The following is a 21,143-nucleotide window of genomic DNA, read 5'->3' on the forward strand; positions in this document are numbered from 1 at the left end:
TGTCTAATCTTAGAACTTGTAGGTTCAAGTCACACCTGCTGAACTATATTTTTCGAAGTTTCTAAAATCCTTATTTTTCAGTTAATTTATTTTTATTAGTTAGATTAGGTGGGATTAATATGAATGCAATCTCAAAATCCGGAACATAGCACATTTTATATATATTCATAGTTATATACAAAACAAGAGAAAAGCCCCAGTTCATTTATTTGGAAACACACAAAAAATTATATATGAGATGTATTGGGAATCAGCAGCGAGTCATCATAGGACCAACCTTCTGTGCAAGTTTGATAACTGTCACTAGCAGCAAAAAATAAACAAAAATCAAATTTTGTTTTGAGCTGCTTCAGATCTAATTTATAGCAACGTTTCCGTAGCGTTTTTTCACTAGTGTATAAAGTTTATAACCTGGTATTTGCACTTATATATCTTAAATGAACCTCTAAGCAGCTGTATCTAGTGAAGAAACGATAACAATTGTGCAATTTGCTTAAGTATTCAATGCTTTCTGCTACACTACAGCTCCGGGCAATATGCTCCACCGCTAACCGGGCTGATTTGATCATTGCTTTGGCGCTTACGTCTGAGACTTCAAGCGCTGTTCCACTTCGTGTGCTGCTTTTTTTTTCAAAATTATGGCGTTTTTGTGTAACAGTAATTACAAGACAAAATAATAGCAGTGCATTACCAACTAAATAGTGTATCCAACTGCATGAAAGATTTGTTGTTTGTGATAAACATAGCTACAATATTGATGATGTTCCTTAGGGGGGGCTTATTATACCTGTTTACCCTACATTCCGATTCGGAACTTGACCATCTGTTTTTTATGCACAGACTTCGCAGCCGACTGTTTAGTGTACAGCAGAGTAGGCAGTGTGACTTTGCACTCGTATTCAAGTGAGTTTTAAAACTTGCTTGCACATTCATTTTCGGTTTGCACGTAAACCCTACTAACAGTGCAGTACACTTGAGTTTGAATCTTCCATAACAACAATTCCACAAAAATCTAATTGCGATGAAATTCGCGCCGCGTCTGCTGCAACAGTTTGTTGCATTGTCCTTTGAAAGCATAAATTCGATCTAAAAACAAAACTCATCGCGTCACATCATCGCCTGCATCGTTGAATACATCGTGCACTGCATGCACTGCCCATAAAAGCATAAGAGTCCCATATGACTTTTTGGCAAATTTGAGTTTATGCTGTCAATGTATCTTATTTTGTTCATATTTTCGTATGCCTTGATAAAATTTAAAAGTTTGTTCTGAAAAGTACTGGAAAAATACCAAACCTTGCCTGTCCCATATTGAAAATAAAGGCATACGAGTCCCATCCTAAGTATATACTAAATTGTCTTTTAAAAACAACATTTCACATTTGTTATCAGTTAAAAGAAAAGTGTTCACATACAAATTTCATTGACTAAAATAAATTTAAAAACCTAAATTAATCCACCTATCGGTCAGACCCAGCCTTTCTTATTCAAACTTATTATTTGTAAAAATAGATTTACATGAACGCTTCAATCCAATAAATGTGTATTCACTTTTTGGGTTCTAAAATAATGATGTTGTAATATAAGTATAAAATATGAAATTTGACATAATGTAAATGCTCAATAAATAGCGAAATAAAAGTAATGATTTTTAATTTCGAACAATTCAATCACGAGCGATACCGGGAACATTCAAATGGTACGATAGCACATTTAAATTATATTGTGGCCACATATATTGATCGAAGCAGGTATAGTTTTAAATAGCCTTTGAATTTCTTTTCTTTCCATAACTTTTGAACCACATATCAAATTGTTATGAAGTTTGTTATTTGTAAGTTTGAGAGATGACTCGTTCGTATGACACTAGTTATGTTCAAATAAGTCGTGTAATCTTTGAGATAATAGAATTTCGTTGTTTTATTAACAATTTAATACATAACCAGTGGTGGGCACCATCCCGCTAATTCGATAATTCGCTAATTAGCGACGCTAAAATTCAGTTAGCAATTTAGCGATTCCGCTAATTTTTGAGCTGGTTAGCGAAACTGTTAGCGTCGCTAAAATTTTGGCCTTCGAAACGCTAATCTCTAATTCGCTAAATTTTGTAGAGAAGCGACAATAGAAATATTTAGAAAAACTGTGAATTACTGATGGCGTACGTAAATTGCTTCGAAAGATGAACATACTTTACTGCGAAAGTTCCTTTGTCAGTTTTTTTTTACCCTAGAATGAAGTTCCAGTTATCGTACAAGCCACAGAAGCATTTTGAAGAACAAGCACAAGGTCTAGATTGAATTTTCGCTACACCAAGAACTTTGGTAAATTGCAATGCGCCTGAAATTATGACAACTTTGGTTTTACTTTTTCGATTCGGATAATAATTGATTTTTTTTGAAAACATTCCTAAGAGTATCTATTTTCAATGCAAGCTAAAAAACTTTTGTTATTTTTGTAAGTAATTGTTTTCGTTTGTTTAACCAAAACAGATCAAAGTGGTCCAAATCTTACAAAACACGAGCAATAAATATAGCGATATGACTATTTACATATTAAAAAGTTAGCGATTAGCGATTAGCGAAAGTTCCGCTAATGTTGGTTTGGCGTTTAGCGTTTAGCGATTATCGAGCTATATTTTCCGGTTAGCGACTTAGCGATTGGCGTCGCTAAATTTTCGGTTAGCGGTGCCCACCACTGTACATAACGGTTGCTTAGTTCGATTATAATCACTTGAAATGGAAACGTATAGGGCAGCCAAACTTTGAAACCACGTGTTAAATCATAATTCATTAGCTAACCCAATAATACAATTGATCAAATCGGTTGTGTACCTTCTGAGATAATAAAGTTTCGTGATTTTCACAATTCGGTACATTACAGACAAAGTTACAGTTCGATTACAGTAAATAGGGTGTCAATAGGGTGTTATGAGTCAGCTAGACCTTTCATTTGACACTAATTTCGTGAAAATCGGTTCAGCCATCTCTGAGAAAAGTGAGTGAGTTTATGTATTCTTCGGAATATGTTTCTTTTCATAGATAGATTTCACATTTCCAAACATAACAGGCAAAGTAATAGTCCGATTGCAAAAAAATCAATAGGGTCTTGTGAGGTAACTAGACCTTCCATATTACACTGATTTTGTGGAAATCGGTCCAGCCATCTCTGAGAAACATGAGTGAAATTAAACAGTCTTCAGAACACGTTTCTTTTCATAACTTTTGAACCACATGTTCAATCTATATAAAATTCAAAAGTTAAGGGTTTTCAAGATACCCCGTTCATTTGATACCATTTTTATTAAAATCGGTTGTGTGGTTTCTGAGGTATTGATGTTTCGTGATTTTTACATTTTTAAGCATAACCTCTAAAAAAATCCAATTAAAATGAAATTTAAGAGGGTCTTATGGAGCAACTAGAACTTTCATTTGCATATAATTTCATCATAATCGGTCCAGCCATCTCTGAGAAAAGTGAGTGAAAATAAAAATCTGCACATAAACAGACTCACACACACACACACACACACACACACACACACACACATACATACATACATACATACAGAATATGCTCAGCTCGTCGAACTGAGTCGAGTGATATATGCCATTCGGCCCTTTGGATCACTTTCATATCTTCGGTTTTGCAAGTGATTGCTATACCTTTCTAGGAGAAAGACAAAAAGTTAAAAAAAAATTTAATTAGGAGTAAAATATTCGTGCTGAAGAAATAGCGAAATAAAAGAAATGACTTTGAATTTCGTACACTTCAATCACGAGCAATACCGGGAACGTAAGAATAGCACAATACCAAATTTAAATTTTGTTGAGGCCATATGTTTTGATCAAAGCAATTACAGTTTTAAATAGTCTTTGAATTTCGTTTCTTTTCATAACTTTTGAACCACATATCAAATTGTTCTGAAATTTCTTACTTGTGAGTTTGAGAGACAACCCGGGGGAACCTATAGAAAAGCCAAACTTTTCATTTGACACTAAGATTGTTGAATTTAGTCCAGCCATTTTTGGGAAAACGAGTGAATTTGAAAAGTCACCGGAACATGTTTCTTTTCACAATTTTTGAACCACGTGTTCAATCACTATAAAATTCATCAATTAACCTTTAACTAGCCCTTTCGTTTCATGCCAATATTATTCAAATCGGTTGTGTACTTTCTGAGATAATAATATTTCGTGATTTTCATATTTTGATACATTACAGACAAAGTAAGAGACCGATTACATTGAAATTCAATAGGGTGTTAAAAGGCATCTAGACCTTTCATTTGACACTAATTTCGTGGAAATCGGTTCAGCCATCTCTGAGAAACGTGAGCGAGTTTCAGTAGTCTTCGGAATATGTTTCTTTTCATAGCTGGATTTCACATTTTTAAACATAACAGGCAAAGTAATAGTCCGATTGCAAAAAAAAATCAATAGGGTCTTATGGGGCAATAAGACCTTCCACATGACACTGATTTTGTGGAAAACGGTTCAGCCATTTCTGAGAAACATGAGTGAGATTAAACACTCTCCAGAACACGTTTTTTTAAATAGCTTCTGAACCACACGTTCAATCTTCATGAAATTCAAAAGTAAAGGGTTTTTTAAGTAGCTCGTTCATTTAAAACCAATTTTGTTAAAATCGGTTGAGTAGTTTCTGAGATAATGATGTTTCGTGATTTTCACATTTTTAAACATAATCTCTAAACTAAAAATCCGATTGCAATGAAATTCAATAGGGTCTCATGGGTCAACTACACCTCTCATTCACAATTTATTTCATGAAGATCTGTCCAGCCGTCTCTGAGAAAATCGAGTGAGATTGGGAGAGCGTTACATACACACACACATACACACACATACAGAAAATGCTCAGCTCGTCAAACTAAGTCGATTGATATACGAGATTCGACCCTTTGGAGCACTTTTATACTTTTGGTTTTTCCAGTAATTGCTATACCTTTCTAGGAGAAAGGCAAAACGTAATAACGTTGAAACGACAAACCCGGCGAGCAATCACTATGCGACACTCTCACGTAAATTGACGCGTTTTGGTAATGGCTAGGAGCACCAAAATCCATAGGAATGGTTGAATAGGTATCTTTCACTTTTCCCGGTTTAAGCCTTTAAAATGCACTTTTTCATTCTGTCGACCAGTACAATTAGTGCAAATTCAATAACAAATCATTGCATATTTAGGATTGGATTTATTTCTGTCTAACAAACGTTAAATATCCAAAGGAAAGGACAAAGTTCATATATTACAAAATATTGAAATTTGGATTGATATATTACGAAATATTCAAGTTATTCAGTATTACCACAGATAACAGACAACCAAGCTAATTTTGCTTCATGTATAAAAAGACGCAACGGTTTTTAGCATGACGCAATACGCAGTATGGTGGCGCTAAGAACACTTAGCGGTCAATGATTCGATAAAATCGATAGTTTTCCAGCTCTAATCGATATTATTGCAATAAAAAGGGTTGCCGTTTTTTAATGTAGAAATTGTGAGCAGACGTAATTTGTACATAATCGACAATTTTATTCAACCCAGTTTATATTTGCGATAAACTTGTTTGTTTTAGTGTTGATATGAAAGAAAATACACTAACCTCACAAAAACAGTGTTATATCGTTGCGAAAACAGCGACTCTATAATCTGTGAAAATTGTCATGCGTCTGGCAGCTTTGACTTTAATCCAGCGTGTTATCTATGGTATTACTAAACATTATCACCTCTACCCTTGGTTTTGGGTTTGGACCCTCATTTGTTTGTTTTGTTGTGTAAACTAATGTAACTGATATTAAATTGATGTTAGGCTGATATTTGTCTTCAAATTAACTATTGTCACAATACTGTTTTTTGCAAATTTTCGTTGAACCAATCAGTTACAATTTGCATTTTATTCGCTACAATAGGGTTGAAATCGTTGATCGTTGAACGGCTAAGTAATAGAATTTGTGTTTTATAAACAACTAGCTGATACCCGGCCCGTGTTGCTGCGCCATTAAGTTTACGACAACCGCATATCTCTCAAATGTACATAATTACAACAAAAATTAGCATTACCAAGTTATATCTATAAGGCTGTATGTATTCTCCCCTAAAACTGTTTTTCTGTTTATCTTTCTACAACGTTTCGATTTCATTAAAAACTCTAACAAATACATTCGGAAAGAACTCAAAAACTTTACGGAACGTTCTGTTACTAAGCTTATTATTTGGGCTAGAAAAAACTAAAGCATTCTCTAATCAAGTAACACGTGCAAAAAACCCACGTAACCCACGAAACATGAACAAATTGAAATGGTTATTTCGATTACAAATAATTTAAGGAGTGTATTCGTTTTACAAATAAAAAGGGTATCCATTAATTTTTATAACTACCCCAACCTGTTGATGTTGGGTGGTGAACAATTATTTCCAACAATATAAGATAATCCATTAATAAAAATATTTGTGCCTATACAGTCAGTGTTTTATCAAGTGGGGTATACGTACCTCGTAAAAAACCGCGTAAAAAACCGCGATAGTTAGAAAATCCGCGAGGACAATCGTGGTAAAAAAGCGTTAATTAGAAATTCCGCGAGAATCAGCAAAATCAATAGTATCAGTAAAAGTCCAATATATTTTTATTTTAATGAGATATTCATCTCGTAATGTTGTGTACAAAGCCACAACCGCAAATTTGACGTAGAACTACATAAACATGGCTTGCACTATTGCATTCGAGAACGATAACAAAAGATGAGTTCAATAATTACGATGGATTATTTTGTATTAATATGTTTATGTTTATAATTATCACCTATCATTTTGGATGTTTTCCAGAAACCGAAAATCACCATCTTGGATTTGGCGCCTGGCATTCGGTATTTGGTATTGTGAAAATCGGATATCATAAAATCACTATCTTGGATTTTAAAAGTGCGTCGGATTTGATTTCCAATCTTTGGGTATCGTATCAATTCCGGAATGATCATTTTTGGCTGTTTGCCAACATCCTAACGTTGCAACGTTGATTTTAAACGTTGATTTCAAAATGGCGTCTGTAATCATTTATTAGCTTCTATGCAATACCCATATTGGGTGATATTTGGTATTTCCCAGTAGCCGGATATCGTTATTGCAGTTGAGTTGCAAAAAGGCGTCTGGATTTGTTCTCCGGTCCCGATAACAGAAATACCCATTTTGGGTGATGTTTGGTGATTTATGAAAACCGGAAGTCACCATCTTGGATTTCTAAACGGCGTGTTATGTGATTACAGGTGTCTTGGCATCATTTTGATTCCAAAAATACCCATATTTGGTGGTGTTCGGTCATTATAGGTTGTTTTCCAGAAACCGGAATTCTTCATATTGGACTTGGTCTGTTAAGTCGATTTTCGGCCACTGGCTGTCGTATATGGTCATTTTCGGTAACCGGATGTCGCCATCTTGCATTTTCCAATAGCGTCTGGATTTGATATCAGGTCCCTGGGTGTCATCTCGGTTCTGGACTGTCGATTTTTGTTACCCAACAACCGGAAGTTGCCACTTCGAATGTTAAAATAGTGTCTGGGGACGATTTTTGGCCAATGTGCATCATCTTGATTACAGAAATGCCCGTGTTGGGTTGTTTTTGGTAATTTTCTGACACCAGAAATCGCCATGTTGGATTTTAAAACGGCGTCTGGGTTTGATTCACGGTCTGTGGGCACCATTTGCAATACCGGTATTGGGTGGTGTTTTGCCATTGAAGGCTGTTTTCCGAAAGTCGGAAGTCGCCACCTTGGATTTTAAAGTGGCATCTGGATTTGTACTCCGGTATCCGGGCATCATCTCGATTCCGAAACGATAATTCTCGGCCGTTTTTCATAGCTGGAAATGGCCACTTCGAATTAAAATTAAAATTCGTCAGGGGTCGATTTCTGACCTATGAGCATTATCTCAATTACGGATGTAGCCATTTTGGGTGGTATTTGGTGATTTTTGGAAAACGGAAGCCAGCAACGTGGATTTCGAAACGGCGTCTTGAATTGATTTCAGGTCTCTTGGTATCATTTCGTTGGTGTTCGGTCATTATAGGTTGGTTTCCGCAAACCGGAAACCATCCAATTGGATTCTAAAATGGTCTGTAAAGTCGATTCTGGGTCGAAGGCTATCACACAATGTAGTATTTGGTCTCTTTAGGTAACCGTAAGTCGCCATCCTGTATTTCGTGGTTCTGGAATGACTAATTTTGGCTGTTTTCCAGCAACCGCAAGTTGCCACTTCGAATTTCAAAATGACGATTTTTGGCCTATGTGTTCATCTTGATTGCAGCAGTGCTCATATTGGGTGATATTTGATCATTTTTGGAAACTGGAAATCATCATCTCGGATTTCAAAGTGGTGTTTAAAGTTGATTTTAGGTCCCTGGGATTTATCTAGATTCCAAAAACACCTAGAATTTGATCATTTCAGAATGTTTTCTGGAAATCGGAAACCCCCATCTTGGATTTTAAAAATTGTGACTGAACTCGATTTTGGGCTTCTGGGTATCATTTTGGTTTCAAAAATAACAATAATGAGTGGTATTAGATAATTTTCATTTCAAAATGGTTTCTAGATTGAGCCATTTTAGAATGTTTTCCAAAAACCGGAGAACGTCATATTGACATTTTGGGTTGATTTCCGGTCTCTAGATAAAACCTCGGTTCCGAAAATACCCATATTGGTTTTTTCAGCTCTCATTGGTCGAAGTATGAGTTCAAAACATGTCTCAACATTTTTCAATAGTTCAATAGTTGTTGTCATAACATTAGAATTTTGCCGCATGTTGATGAAGGCGTGCATATTTTCCAATCCATTGTTGCAAAAAACAAAGAAAATCGGAGAGGGAACAATATCATGGGAACACCCTTTAGGATTGAAACCCTTTACAATAAATTAAAATGATGATAGGAGTTAACGACGGTATTAAAATTAATAAACACACAAACCACAAATTCGCCCCCCTTGCCTACGCTTATGAGGTACAGTAAAAATAATGTTTTAGGATTACTCCCCGTACTCGAAAACTCCTATGTACAATTTTTCACGGTAATCGGTTCAGTTGTTTTTGAGTCTATAGAGAAGAGACAGACAGACAGACAGACAGACAGACAAATAGACATTCGCATTTATAGATATAGAAGATAGATAGAAGATATATGCTACTACACGACCTGTATTTACCGAATCAAATGATAATCGGTTGAGAGTTTTAAAAATTAGCCCTTCCTCTTAGCTGCGCTACTGAATATTGCAAAGTCTTAAATGACAAAGTTATGTTGCAAGCACGCCTCATATCCGAAAACACCTGTATATAAATATTCATGAAGAACTTTTTCATAATTTACAAAATTTACAAATTTTCCTTTCTACGCCACTGAGATACAGAAAAATCAATGTTTCAGAATCTAACATACTTATAGAAATTGGCACGGTAATTGAGTTTGGTGTTGAGAAGTTTAGAAATAGCAAATTTACTTCCACCCCCCCCCCCCCTTTGCCACGCTAATGGAATATACAAAATTCAAAGCCGTTTAAATACATCAGCTACTAAAGATTCTGCATACCGAATTTGATGCTGATCGGTCCAGCAGTTTTAAAATCATCAAAGGTTTACATTGTTTACCCCCCTCCCTCATCCTTGCAACGCCTCTGAGATACACGAAGGTCTAACATGACAGAGAAAGACACATAAACATTCTTGATATAAATTTGAACGGTTATCGTTGAGGAAGTTTTCAGGTTAAAGAACCACAAATTCACCCCCCTTGCCTACGCTTATGAGATAGAACAAAACAAATATTTTAGGATTACTCCCCGTACTCGAAAGGGGTGTACAAATTTTCACGGTAATCGGTTCAGTAGTTTTTGAGTCTATAGGGAACAGACAGACAGACAGACAGACATTCGCATTTATAGATATAGATTATCAGCAATTTACGCAACTCAGAAAATTCTTTGCCTTAAATACACCCAAATAAATTTGAACACTTAACTAACCTCACTCTTAGCGTTCTTCTACATTCAAACGAAAAAAAATTATGAGTCGTGGCATCCCTTTAACTGGTGAAGCTTTAGAGCAGTGGTTCCCAACCGGGGGTCTGCGGCCGACAAGGGGGCCGCGAAACTCTTGGTAAATTTGACAGGTATTCAAAAATTTTTTCTAGATATCTCTGTGAAAGCAGATTTTCAACTCTTCTGCGGATTAGGACCAAGATGTGAAATAAATTAGACTCGCAGAACGATGTGAGACTGAGAAACGCAGGCTCGTAATGTGAAATTTGTATCTGAAATTCTTTTGGGGGGCGCGAAGCTCTCTGTGCTTCGCATAGGGGGCCGCGGGGCTTTTTGTGGTTAGCGAAAGGGGCCGCGGAGCCAAAAAGATTGGGAACCACTGCTTTAGAGAATATAACTTCCAACAACATATGATATTTTAGTATTATTTATTAGATGGGTTGTTAGGCTATTTACGAATATCTGATTGTCATATATATACAGCAAAAGAATGTAATTTTCTGAGCAAAACGTGATTCTATAAATACTGTTGTGTGTTGAGACTGTTGGTGCTGCTGGGACTATACTTGGTTCAGCGAAAAAGCCAATGTAAAAAAATAATATTTCCGTTATAAAAATGGTTGCTTATGTGTATGCTATTACTTCCTAGTCTGATACAAATAATTCAGCGGTTGTGACATCGATCGGACAAGCAAGCCTACACAATTGGAACGCTGCGTTCATACACATCTAGAGAAACATTTCAAAAGGTCCTATCTGCTTTGATCGATTTTTGAATCGATCACTTTCATTTTATCACCGCAACTTATTGAAAACCTTTTATGGCACGTTATTTGCACCAGTTGATAGCGGAGGGATCCCTCTAACCTTCTGAACGAAAACCACGCTTGGGAGAATTACTTAAGTTGAACCATTACCAAAATGAAAGGACGCTCCGGAAAACCGATGAAAGCAGATAGGACCTTTGAAATGTTTATCTGGACATGTCTTGAAATTACCAGGAAATGCTTCTATTTATTGTAACAAATATAACGAATAGTAATGTATATTCACTTTGCTCTATTGGTTCAGGGTTTGACGATTTGTTTAGTTTTTTTTTTTTTTGTTTAGGACTATTATTTCCTTCTATTAACTCTGCTCTTCACGTGCGACAACGACAAACAATGAACGCCGCCAAATTAGACGTCTACTGGAGATCACATATATCGCAGTAACGTGGGAAAATTATAACAACATCGCAACGTAACGAAGTAACTTCCAAAAACAGTAAGCCCTTTAAAGCTGAGACTCAAACCATCTCCGTACGTTTCTATATTCCATTGTGTAAGAGTTGCCGTGATACGTTACGACGTTGTTATGTTATTTGCATCGTGGCTGCGTCCACTGTTCGCAGATGTCGTTTGTAAGAAGTTGAATGAGTTTGGGAGGCAGTTCGTAATATCGGTAAATCATTTCAAACATGTCAATTTCTACTAGGTTCGCTTGAATCGAAGCCATTGATGTGCAAGTCAATTCAGTATATCGATTTTTGAAGTACCTATATAGCAATTTGTTTTACATAAAATACCTCAGTTTCGACTACTTTGTGATAAGGTCGTATGTCTAAACGTAAACAAAACGAGTGAGAGTTATATTCCTTGTACTTCACAAGCACAAATCATCTCTCACTCGTTTTGTTTACGTTTAGACATACGACCTTATCACAAAGTAATCGAGAATTCAGTCATTGCTGATCAAGTTGGTAGATTGAAAGATAAAAATAGAATAACTTTTTAAATAAAATATTGTGCTGCTTTTTTATAAGATTTACAAGCCACATGTTTGTTTAGAAGAAACAACGAACCCTAAAATAGTTCATTTCACACAAAGTCCTTCTTTTTGAGATATGCCAGAGAAAATACTTCCCATAATCAACTAATCTATAAAGCTTTTTGGAAACTCGCATTGAAACTCTGTAAAGTTCCTTTCTGATTGGATGTTATCAGACGTCCACGAAAAGTGGTGCGGTGTTTTTTATAGAATTTTGTTTTGATTCGAATATGATTCCGAAGAGAAATTTGTTTTAATTTAAACATAAAACCAAACAGGACAGCTTTTAAATTAGTTATTCTGAACAAGCCCATAGTGACCGTAATAAAAAAGTGGAACGAAACGACCGCAAGGTTAACGTAGAATTACGACGGCCTGTCTTATGTCAATAATTTTTTGCAATAGCTTTGGAAATACACTCGATTAGGGTTAATCATTTCAATGGTGTGAAGCGATATATTTTTCCGTATTTGTTTCGTATATCATTTTTGCTTTAAAAATAAACGGAATCCGTTGGAAACTAGCTGAGTTCAGAACTTTTGAAAGTGGGCAATATTCGTGACGCTCTCGATGCTTTCGGTTTTACAGTTTGTACCCCTATATATGTTGCCGTAAGACATAATTCTACGTCGAAAACGCACTAATCGATGTGCTCAAGTCGACTCTGTTGAAAGAAACATAAAAACCTAAATTAATCCACCTAGCGGTCAGACTCAGCCTTTCTCATTCAAACTTATTATTTGTAAAAATAGATTTACATGAATGCTTAAATCCAATAAAGGTATATTCACTCTTTGGATTCTAAAATATTGAAGTTGTGATTAAAGTATAAAATATGAAATTTGACGTAATGTTAGTGCTTAAGAAATAGTGAAATAAAAGAAATGACTCTAAATTTCGAACAATTTAATCACAAGCAATACCGGGAACGTTTAGATAGTACGATACCACATTTAAATCATGTTAAGGCCATATATATTGATCAAAGCAGGTATAGTTTTGAATAGTCTTTGAATTTCTTTTCTTTCCAAAACTTTTGAACCACATATCGAATTGATATGAAGTTTCTTATTTGTAAGTTTGAGAGATAACTCGTTTGTATGACACTAGTTGTGTTCAAATAAGTCGTATAATACTTGAGATAATAGACTTTCGTTGTTTTACAAATTACAACATAACGGTTGATTAAGTTTGATTACAATCAAATGAAAAGGTAACGTATAGGGCAGCCAAACTTTGAAACCACGTGTTCAAACATAATTCATCAGCTAACCCTTAACTAGCACGTTCATCTGATATCAATATTGTTCAAATCGGTTGTGTAGTTTCTGAAATAAAGAAGTTTCGTGATTTTCACATTTCGATACATTACAGACGAAGTTACAAACCGATAACAGCAAAATTCAATGGGGTGTTATGAGGCAGCCAGACCTTTCATTTGATACTAATTCTGTGGAAATCGGGTCAACCATCTCTGAGAAAAGTGAGTGAGCCCGAGTAGTCTTCGTAATATGTTTCTTTTCATAGCTGGACTTCACATTTTTAAACATAACAGGCAAAGTAATAATTCGTTTGCAAAAAAATCATGGGGCAACAAGACCTTCCATATGACACTGATTTTATGAAAATCGGTCCAGCCATCTCTGAGAAACATGAGTGAGATCGAATAGTCTCCAGAACACGTTTCTTTCCATAACTTCTGAACCACATGTTCAACCTTCATAAAATTCAAAAGTTAAGGGTTTTTTAGGTAGCCCGTTTGTTTAAATCGGTTGTGTAGTTTCTGCGATATTGATGTTTCGTGATTTTTACATTTTGATACATAACCTCTAAACTAGAAATCAGATTACAATAAAATTCAATAGGGTCTTAAAGGGCAACTAGACCTTTCATTTGCAATTAATTTCATTGAAATCGGTTCAGCCATCTCTGAGAAAATCGAGTGAGATTGGGAAAGCATTACACACACACATACAGAAAATGCTCAGCTCGTCAAACTGAGTCGAGTGGTATACGACATTCGGCCCTTTTGAGCACTTTTATACCTTTAAAAAATCGTATAATCAATTCATAAATGTTTGATTTTAGTTGTATTCACCAGACAATTGTACTGTGCAGTAACAGTTAATAATTTCAGCCTTGTTAAATGTTTAAAATAAACAAAGCAGAAAGAATTTTAATTTTCCGAAGGTATCGTCGGAATCCATGGTCAAGTATATGAATATGAAGATTGTTTGTATTTCATGATGCTGTAAGAAGACGGAGTTTAACCAGAGAAAGGCCGGAATCCTCAATCGGCAAAGATGCCCCTTCTGTAAATTGTTATGAACCATGAGTATGATCGAGATGCTGTAAGAAGTGACTGGTTTGTAATGATGAAAATTTAGTAAATTGACATTTTGGGATTTGTTTCGCAGATACCGCTTGTGATGCACAGTGTTAATGAATCGTAATATACATCACACTGCTGCGCAATTGCAGCAGCATCAAACTGCCATCAAAGTTGCAATTTAGTAATAACCATTCATTATGCTCTTCCAAATATATTTGGCAGCCTTGAAAAAGACTGGTTGCTGCAGTTGCAAATTTCATTCAATTGTCGCACAAACGCTTCATGGTCCAGATAGCGCGCGATATCCGCTCTGACAAAGATTTTTTACGCACGTTGTGGAATGAGATAACTGGTAAAATTATTTCCAGTTATATCATTCTACTATGTTCGTAAAAAAGAGGATGGGCTACGCTGCTCACAGTTTGTCGGTATATAAGCAAAACTACTTATCCCAAAACTACTTTCTCTGCTGTCACAGTTTGCTTCACTTCGTTTTGAGGCACAATTAATAAACTAAATATCACTTAGAATATCACATACCATGTAAAAACCTTGATAAATTGCTCAAAACTGTCTGATATGCTATCAATAATTGCAGTCAACATTTAACCGGTTTGGCCGAATCGACATAAGATAAGGGTAAACTGACCATTTTTCGGGTGCCAGTGCCAGTGATGTTGGTAACGCGTCAAATGTATGGTAGCTGACAGCGATGCCATCCCCGTGAATATTTTATCGTCAACTGTGTACCTGGCAACAAATGTATCATCATTGAGATGGCACCAGAGGCAAGCGACAAAGGAGCCAGGAAATTTGTCACAACAGGTCGTACCTCGTTGTAAGGAGAAACATTTTCGGTTGCTTCTCTGTTGACGGATTACAACAAACGTTCTACTATTACACTTGCCGCAAGGTTCAGACCGCCGTACGTTTGCTGCTCCAAGTAAATTGTTACATTCCTCTTGTCAACCTATTGTTGCCTTATAATGCAACAATAGGTTGACACATGTATCGTGTGTTGCACGGCTTGAAAGAAGATGTTTCCGTTCTCGTATCGGATATAAGGATCGTAATTATGCTGTGATGTCAAGTAACAACCTTCTTCTTAAAAACGTTACATATTTGTTAATGAAGTGTTATGAATTTTCTAAAACGGACTCAGCGCCGTGAGCAGAACTTGCTGAACTTTTCTGTTTGGAATCGGATTTGTTTCGCATATACCGCTTGTGATGCACAGTGTTAATGAATCGTAATATACATCACACTGCTGCGCAATTGCAGCAGCATCAAACTGCAATCAAAGTTGCAATTTAGTAATAACAATTCATTATGCTCTTCAAAATATATATAGTAGCCTTGAAAAAGACTGGTTGCTGCAGTTGCAAATTTCATTGAATTATCGCATAAACGCTTCATGGTCCAGATAGCGCGCGATATCCGCCCTGACAAAGATTGAAACCCGGCTCTTCTTTCTTCTTCACGATCAGCAACCAACGTCCGTGTGGTATGGGCACAATCATGGAATGAATTATATATAAAACACAAAGCGCACATTCTTAGTCAACTAGGTATATTCTGTCGACCTTGTTAGGGAAAGAAGCATTGTGCGACCAATCAGAGGTCGACATTTGCGTTTCGACAAGGCTTGACAATTTTCAATAGTACAATCGTTCGAGCAATCAGATTACAACTTTCTGCATTTGAACGGGTGCTTGGTTGATTTTCCAATCGATTACTGCAAAAATGACGAAAATCGGTTGGAAACTGACTGAGCTTAAGACGGTTGAAAATGGACAATTTTTGTGACGCTGCCGATGTTTTTGGTTTTTGAAATTGGATCCCTGTAATGAAACTGGTCCCCTGTATATGTTGCCGAAAGACGTAATTCTACGTCAAAAAAACCAAAATATATTTGTTTTCTGCATGGACTTTTTCACTGCGACCAGAATCGTTGAACTATTGTGAGATATACCCAGGTATCTGCTGTATTCCGCACTTCTATTATTAGCAATACCTCCATTGAGAAGTGGCATGCTTATTATTTAACCGTGCTTGTGTGTAATGTGATTTTAGCCTTGCTTTCACACGCTTAATGCTCTACTATACCTTGTTCCTCCTGCCCAATATCGCCACTTATCCAGCTTTCAATGACCGGTAATGGAAGACAGTGCACGCAGCTTATTTTGACATCTTCTGCAGGTCAGGTAATTTTCAGGATCTTATTCATTTGTTTAGAGGAAGTCACACCAAGGTTAATATTATAGAGTTCAGCGTTGAGGAAAAGTAAGTAGTTGGGTAGGAGCCTTTGAATAAACCAATGCTTAGGTCCTTTTTGACATCCAATGGCTTTTTCTACTAAGATTCGAATCCACGACCATTGACAAAACGGACTCTGTAGCCTTGCGGCTACGCAGTTTTATCTCATCGCATCAAACACACATTTAGTACTTTTTACCTCTTTTATTCTTATTATTGTGTTTGTGAAGACAAAACCAAACAAAACAGGTCCAAGCTAAATCAATTTTTCGAAAATAAAGAGAAAGTTCGATACTTGCAGAGAAAATCCGATTTTAGAGATACATATCAATCTTCAAATACATAGGGGCCATCCACATACCACGTGGACAGATTTTTAACGATTTTAACCCCACCCCCCTCCCCCCCGTGGACAACTACCAATATCAATTCTAAAAAATTTGTATGGACCGTGGACATTACACAACCTCCCCCCCCCCTCCCCCAAGCTGTCCACGTGGTATGTGGATGGCCCCATAGTACTTTAAAGAAAAGAACAGAAAATAGGGGATATTGTCCGAAGGAAAACCACTATTCTTCAATCGAAGCTGAATTGTATAGAGGGTAAACCAAATATTCATCATAAAAACTCACATAACTTCTTTGAAAATAAATGAAGTTTGATTTTGCAACTTTTAAAAAGGTGTGCATTGTATGAGTTTTTGATCTGTTAATCACGATCTATAAGCTGGGAGAAAAACACAAAATTTGCTTCCTTGCGTGCGGATGCAAACCATGTTTACTGATCGCTTCTAGGAAACCAAACGAATTTAAACGAATGGAATTCACACAGACTTCGCAGCCAACTGTGTTAATGTACAGGACAATTGCGGGGCTAGCGCTACGATCCTTCTGACACTAACAGTCTCTCCTGAGCCGGGACTCTATTAAAGCACTTTCGAACACGGAATCGGAATCCAAATCTAAATTCCGAGAGTAGAATTCCACCTTCCAGCTGGCCTTGAGGTACGATGCTAGCCTAACAAGCCAGTCCTACGACGACTGGCGAGAACAAGCAGGAGTCGGGTGGCAAATTTTGTCATCGACGTAGTTGAAAAATATACGGATATACGGAAAAAGCATTTTGACAGCATTATGTTTATATCGCACATGGTCTCACGCATACCAACGCAAGGCTTTAGATCGTCGATCGAAATCGTTTTTTATTCCACACGAAAGTTTGCACTAACCCCTTAGAATAAAGAAATTCGCAATAAGTTTGCGTTACTTTTTGTTACATAAGGGGGATGGGGGGGGTGTAGTTGAAACTGTTACGTAACTGTGATTTTCCTTCAAAATCGAAAATTTTTGGGGGTTTAGCGTTACGTTAATTTAGGGGAGTTAGTCATGTTAAACGTTACTTATCGTTACATAGGGAGGGAGGGGGTCTTAAATTTGGATTTTTAACGTTACGTAATTTGTGTACGACGCCAAACTCCCTTCGTGTCATTGGACACTTTAAATCACACAAGGTGTAAAAAAATCTCTTTGATCTAAGCGTACATATGTATGTTGTTATCATACACAAAAAAAATATTCAACTACGCTCTTAAACACTAAACTGATAAGTGTGTAATCTGTTGGATCATTTTTTTGTTTTTTTTTTTTTTTTAATATTAGTAAAAGATCTATAAATCGAATCACTGTCGTGGTCTATAACCAACCAAGGAACATTGAAATCATGAACCAAAAACAGGCACTCGTACCCTCTGCGACTGAAAGATTCGCGCGGGCCGTAGCAAACATGTTTCGCTATAGCCAAAAAAAAAAAACAAGCAACAAATAGTAAACAAAGATACGCACATAACCCCGAAAAAACATGTCCGTGGCTTTGGGAGCATTCCCCGCGTTCACCTCGCTTTGCAACCGCGACGTCGTCCGATGGCGTCAGCAGGTGACCCAGCCAGCTTGTTTGCAGTCATGAGCAGAATCATTTCAAATCGCCTGGAAATACGCGAAAATTCAATCGACCATTTTTGATTTGAATGAAACTTTGCACACATATTTGGCTTAGCAAACTGAGCGTTTTTCACAGGTGCAGAGATTTTTTACACCCATGAGTTACATTCTAAAAGGGCGTATGCCTTTTGGCATAGGTTTTATTCGAAGCAGTGTAGCCCAGAAACCGTTAGTTGTATAGAAAAACTGTCTGAGAATGAGTTGTAGGGAATTAAAAATGCACCATAAAAAAAATATACACTGTACAAAAAAAATTTTTTTGACCAAAAAAAATTAAAAATAAACATTAAATTTCAATTTAAAAAAAGAGAGTTGAATTTTTTTCTTATTTTTTTTAAAGAAACTTGACGTTAATACGCAACTTTTAAAAAAAAGTCCAGGATGGAGAACTGAAAAATAATTTTTTTATGGTAGATTAATTTTTTTATGAAAATTCTAATTTAAACATTTTTCAAAATATTTGTATTCTGATGATTTTAAAAGATGCAGCGAGTCATTTTAAATCAAAAAGCTCTTGGTAGTTAACATTCTAAAGGCATTGGTTTTCGAGTTATTTCTAATTTAAGCTCGAAAAATTATAATCATTTAGGAAAATACACGTTTTTCTTAATTTGTCCATGGTTCTCCAGCAAAAACCATACGTTCATTGAAATGCTTGATCAAAAATATACAATTCATTCTTTGACGACAAAACGATTGGGAGAACAATTCTCAAGAAAAGAGTTAAATGTTCTAAGTGATATAAATATATAAGAATCAAATATTTATTTTCGAGTTTTATTATCTTAAGAACATATTTTTTCATGACATAGATACTTTACAGAACTAGTTTCACCTTATATTTCATATACATCATATTCGTCATCTTTTGAAAACAGCTTCGTTTGTATCTTTTTTTCTGAAATCGAAACAAAAGAGTAATACTTTTGTGTGGCAGCTATTATTATAGATTTTCTGAAAATATTGCTCCATTCTGTTACTCCTTGTTCATATTCTTTATATTATACCCAACTAAATGACATTTTTGATGAATTTTTATTACTTTTCTGATTAGACCAATCTTACAATTCTTTTGCGCTTGTAATGGGATGTTCATGTTCTTTAGCTAAACTTGCATTTCCTGCCATTCGTTTTAATATGCCACCAATTGCATCGCATGGGCCTTTAACATGAGAAGTCGCAAAAAAATGCCAATCTGCATCGACGTTATATTTTGTTTTGAACTTGCAAAGTTTTTTCTATTTTTATATTGTGAGGCAGCTCCATCAGACATTAATATCGCTTTTTCCAACTCTATTGTTGTTTTCAAAAAACTCATTAATTTGGCAATGAACACCTGAACCGCAACAGTATCATGATGGAGTACTTCCGATATTATGATGAAGCTGGTATTCTTAAGTGTTCCAGATTCTGAATAGTAAACAACGAAGGGATGAATGGTGGCTTGACTATCATTCAAACAACTAAACGAATCACAAATTGATAAAGACGTATTAAAATGAGCTTGACTGTTCAATGTTTTTAATTTTGCAATAACGTATTCGTTTAATTTGCGTAAGCTTGATGAGCACCGATGACCAGGAAAGGGTTTACAGCATCTGGGCTTGGTGTATTCCAATTTCACTTAATTCATCTTCACAAAATGCAAACTGTTACTAACACATCTGGAGTAGTGCAATCGTATTTATATACGAAAACAGATATTATAAGTAACCCAGTAGTTATTGGTTGCGTACTTTAAAAACAGTTAGTATTAGTAAACAAGTAGGTAGTCAGTGGTGGGCACCATTCCACTAATTCGCTAATCGCTAACTAGCGACGCTAATATTCAGTTAGCGGTTTAGCGATTTCTCTAATTTTTGAACTGGTTAGCGAAACTGTTAGCGTCGCTAAAATTTTGGCCTTCGAAACGCTAATCGCTAATTCGCTAAATTTTGTAGAGAAGCGACGATATAACTATTTAGAAAAACTGTGAATTGCTGGTGGCGTACGTAAATTGCTTCGAAAGATGAACATACTTTACTGCGAAAATTACTTTTGGAACGAATGTTTCATTCAAACAACGTTTAAATGTCTCAATTGTCTAGAGTTCCTCTTTTTACGACATAAGTGCAAGCCAGTTTTTTTTCCCCTAGAATGGAGTTCCAGTTATCGTACAAGCCACAGGAGCATTTTTCAGAACAAGCTCAAGGTCTAGATTGAATTTTTGGCAACCAAGAACTTTTGAAAATTGCAATGCGCCTGAAATTATGTCAACTTTGGTTTTACCTTTTCGATTCAGATAATAATTGAATTTTATGAAAATATTCCAAAGTTTTTTATTTTTTATGCAAGCTGAATAACTTTTGTTACTCCTTGTTTTTACAAAATCAAGTATGAACACCGCATTGTGAACCTCTTATTGTAAATAGCTCTCAAAAGTATTTGTTTTCGTTGGTTTTACCACAAGAGATCAAAGTGGTTCAAATCTTACAAAACACGAGCAATGAATATAGTGATATGACTATTTACATATTAATAAGTTAGCGATTAGCGAAAATTCCGCTAATGTGGGCTTAGCGGTTAGCGTTAAGCGATTATCGAGCTAAACTTTCCGGTTAGCGACTTAGCGATTAGCGTCGCTAAATTTTCGGTTAGCGGTGCCCACCACTGTAGGTAGTGTTGCACGACAAACATATTTTTTATAAAACATTCGGCAAGGGGGAACGTG

The sequence above is a fragment of the Wyeomyia smithii genome, chromosome 1, assembly GCF_029784165.1.
Source record: "Wyeomyia smithii strain HCP4-BCI-WySm-NY-G18 chromosome 1, ASM2978416v1, whole genome shotgun sequence".
In the NCBI taxonomy this organism is placed as follows: Eukaryota; Metazoa; Arthropoda; class Insecta; order Diptera; family Culicidae; genus Wyeomyia; species Wyeomyia smithii.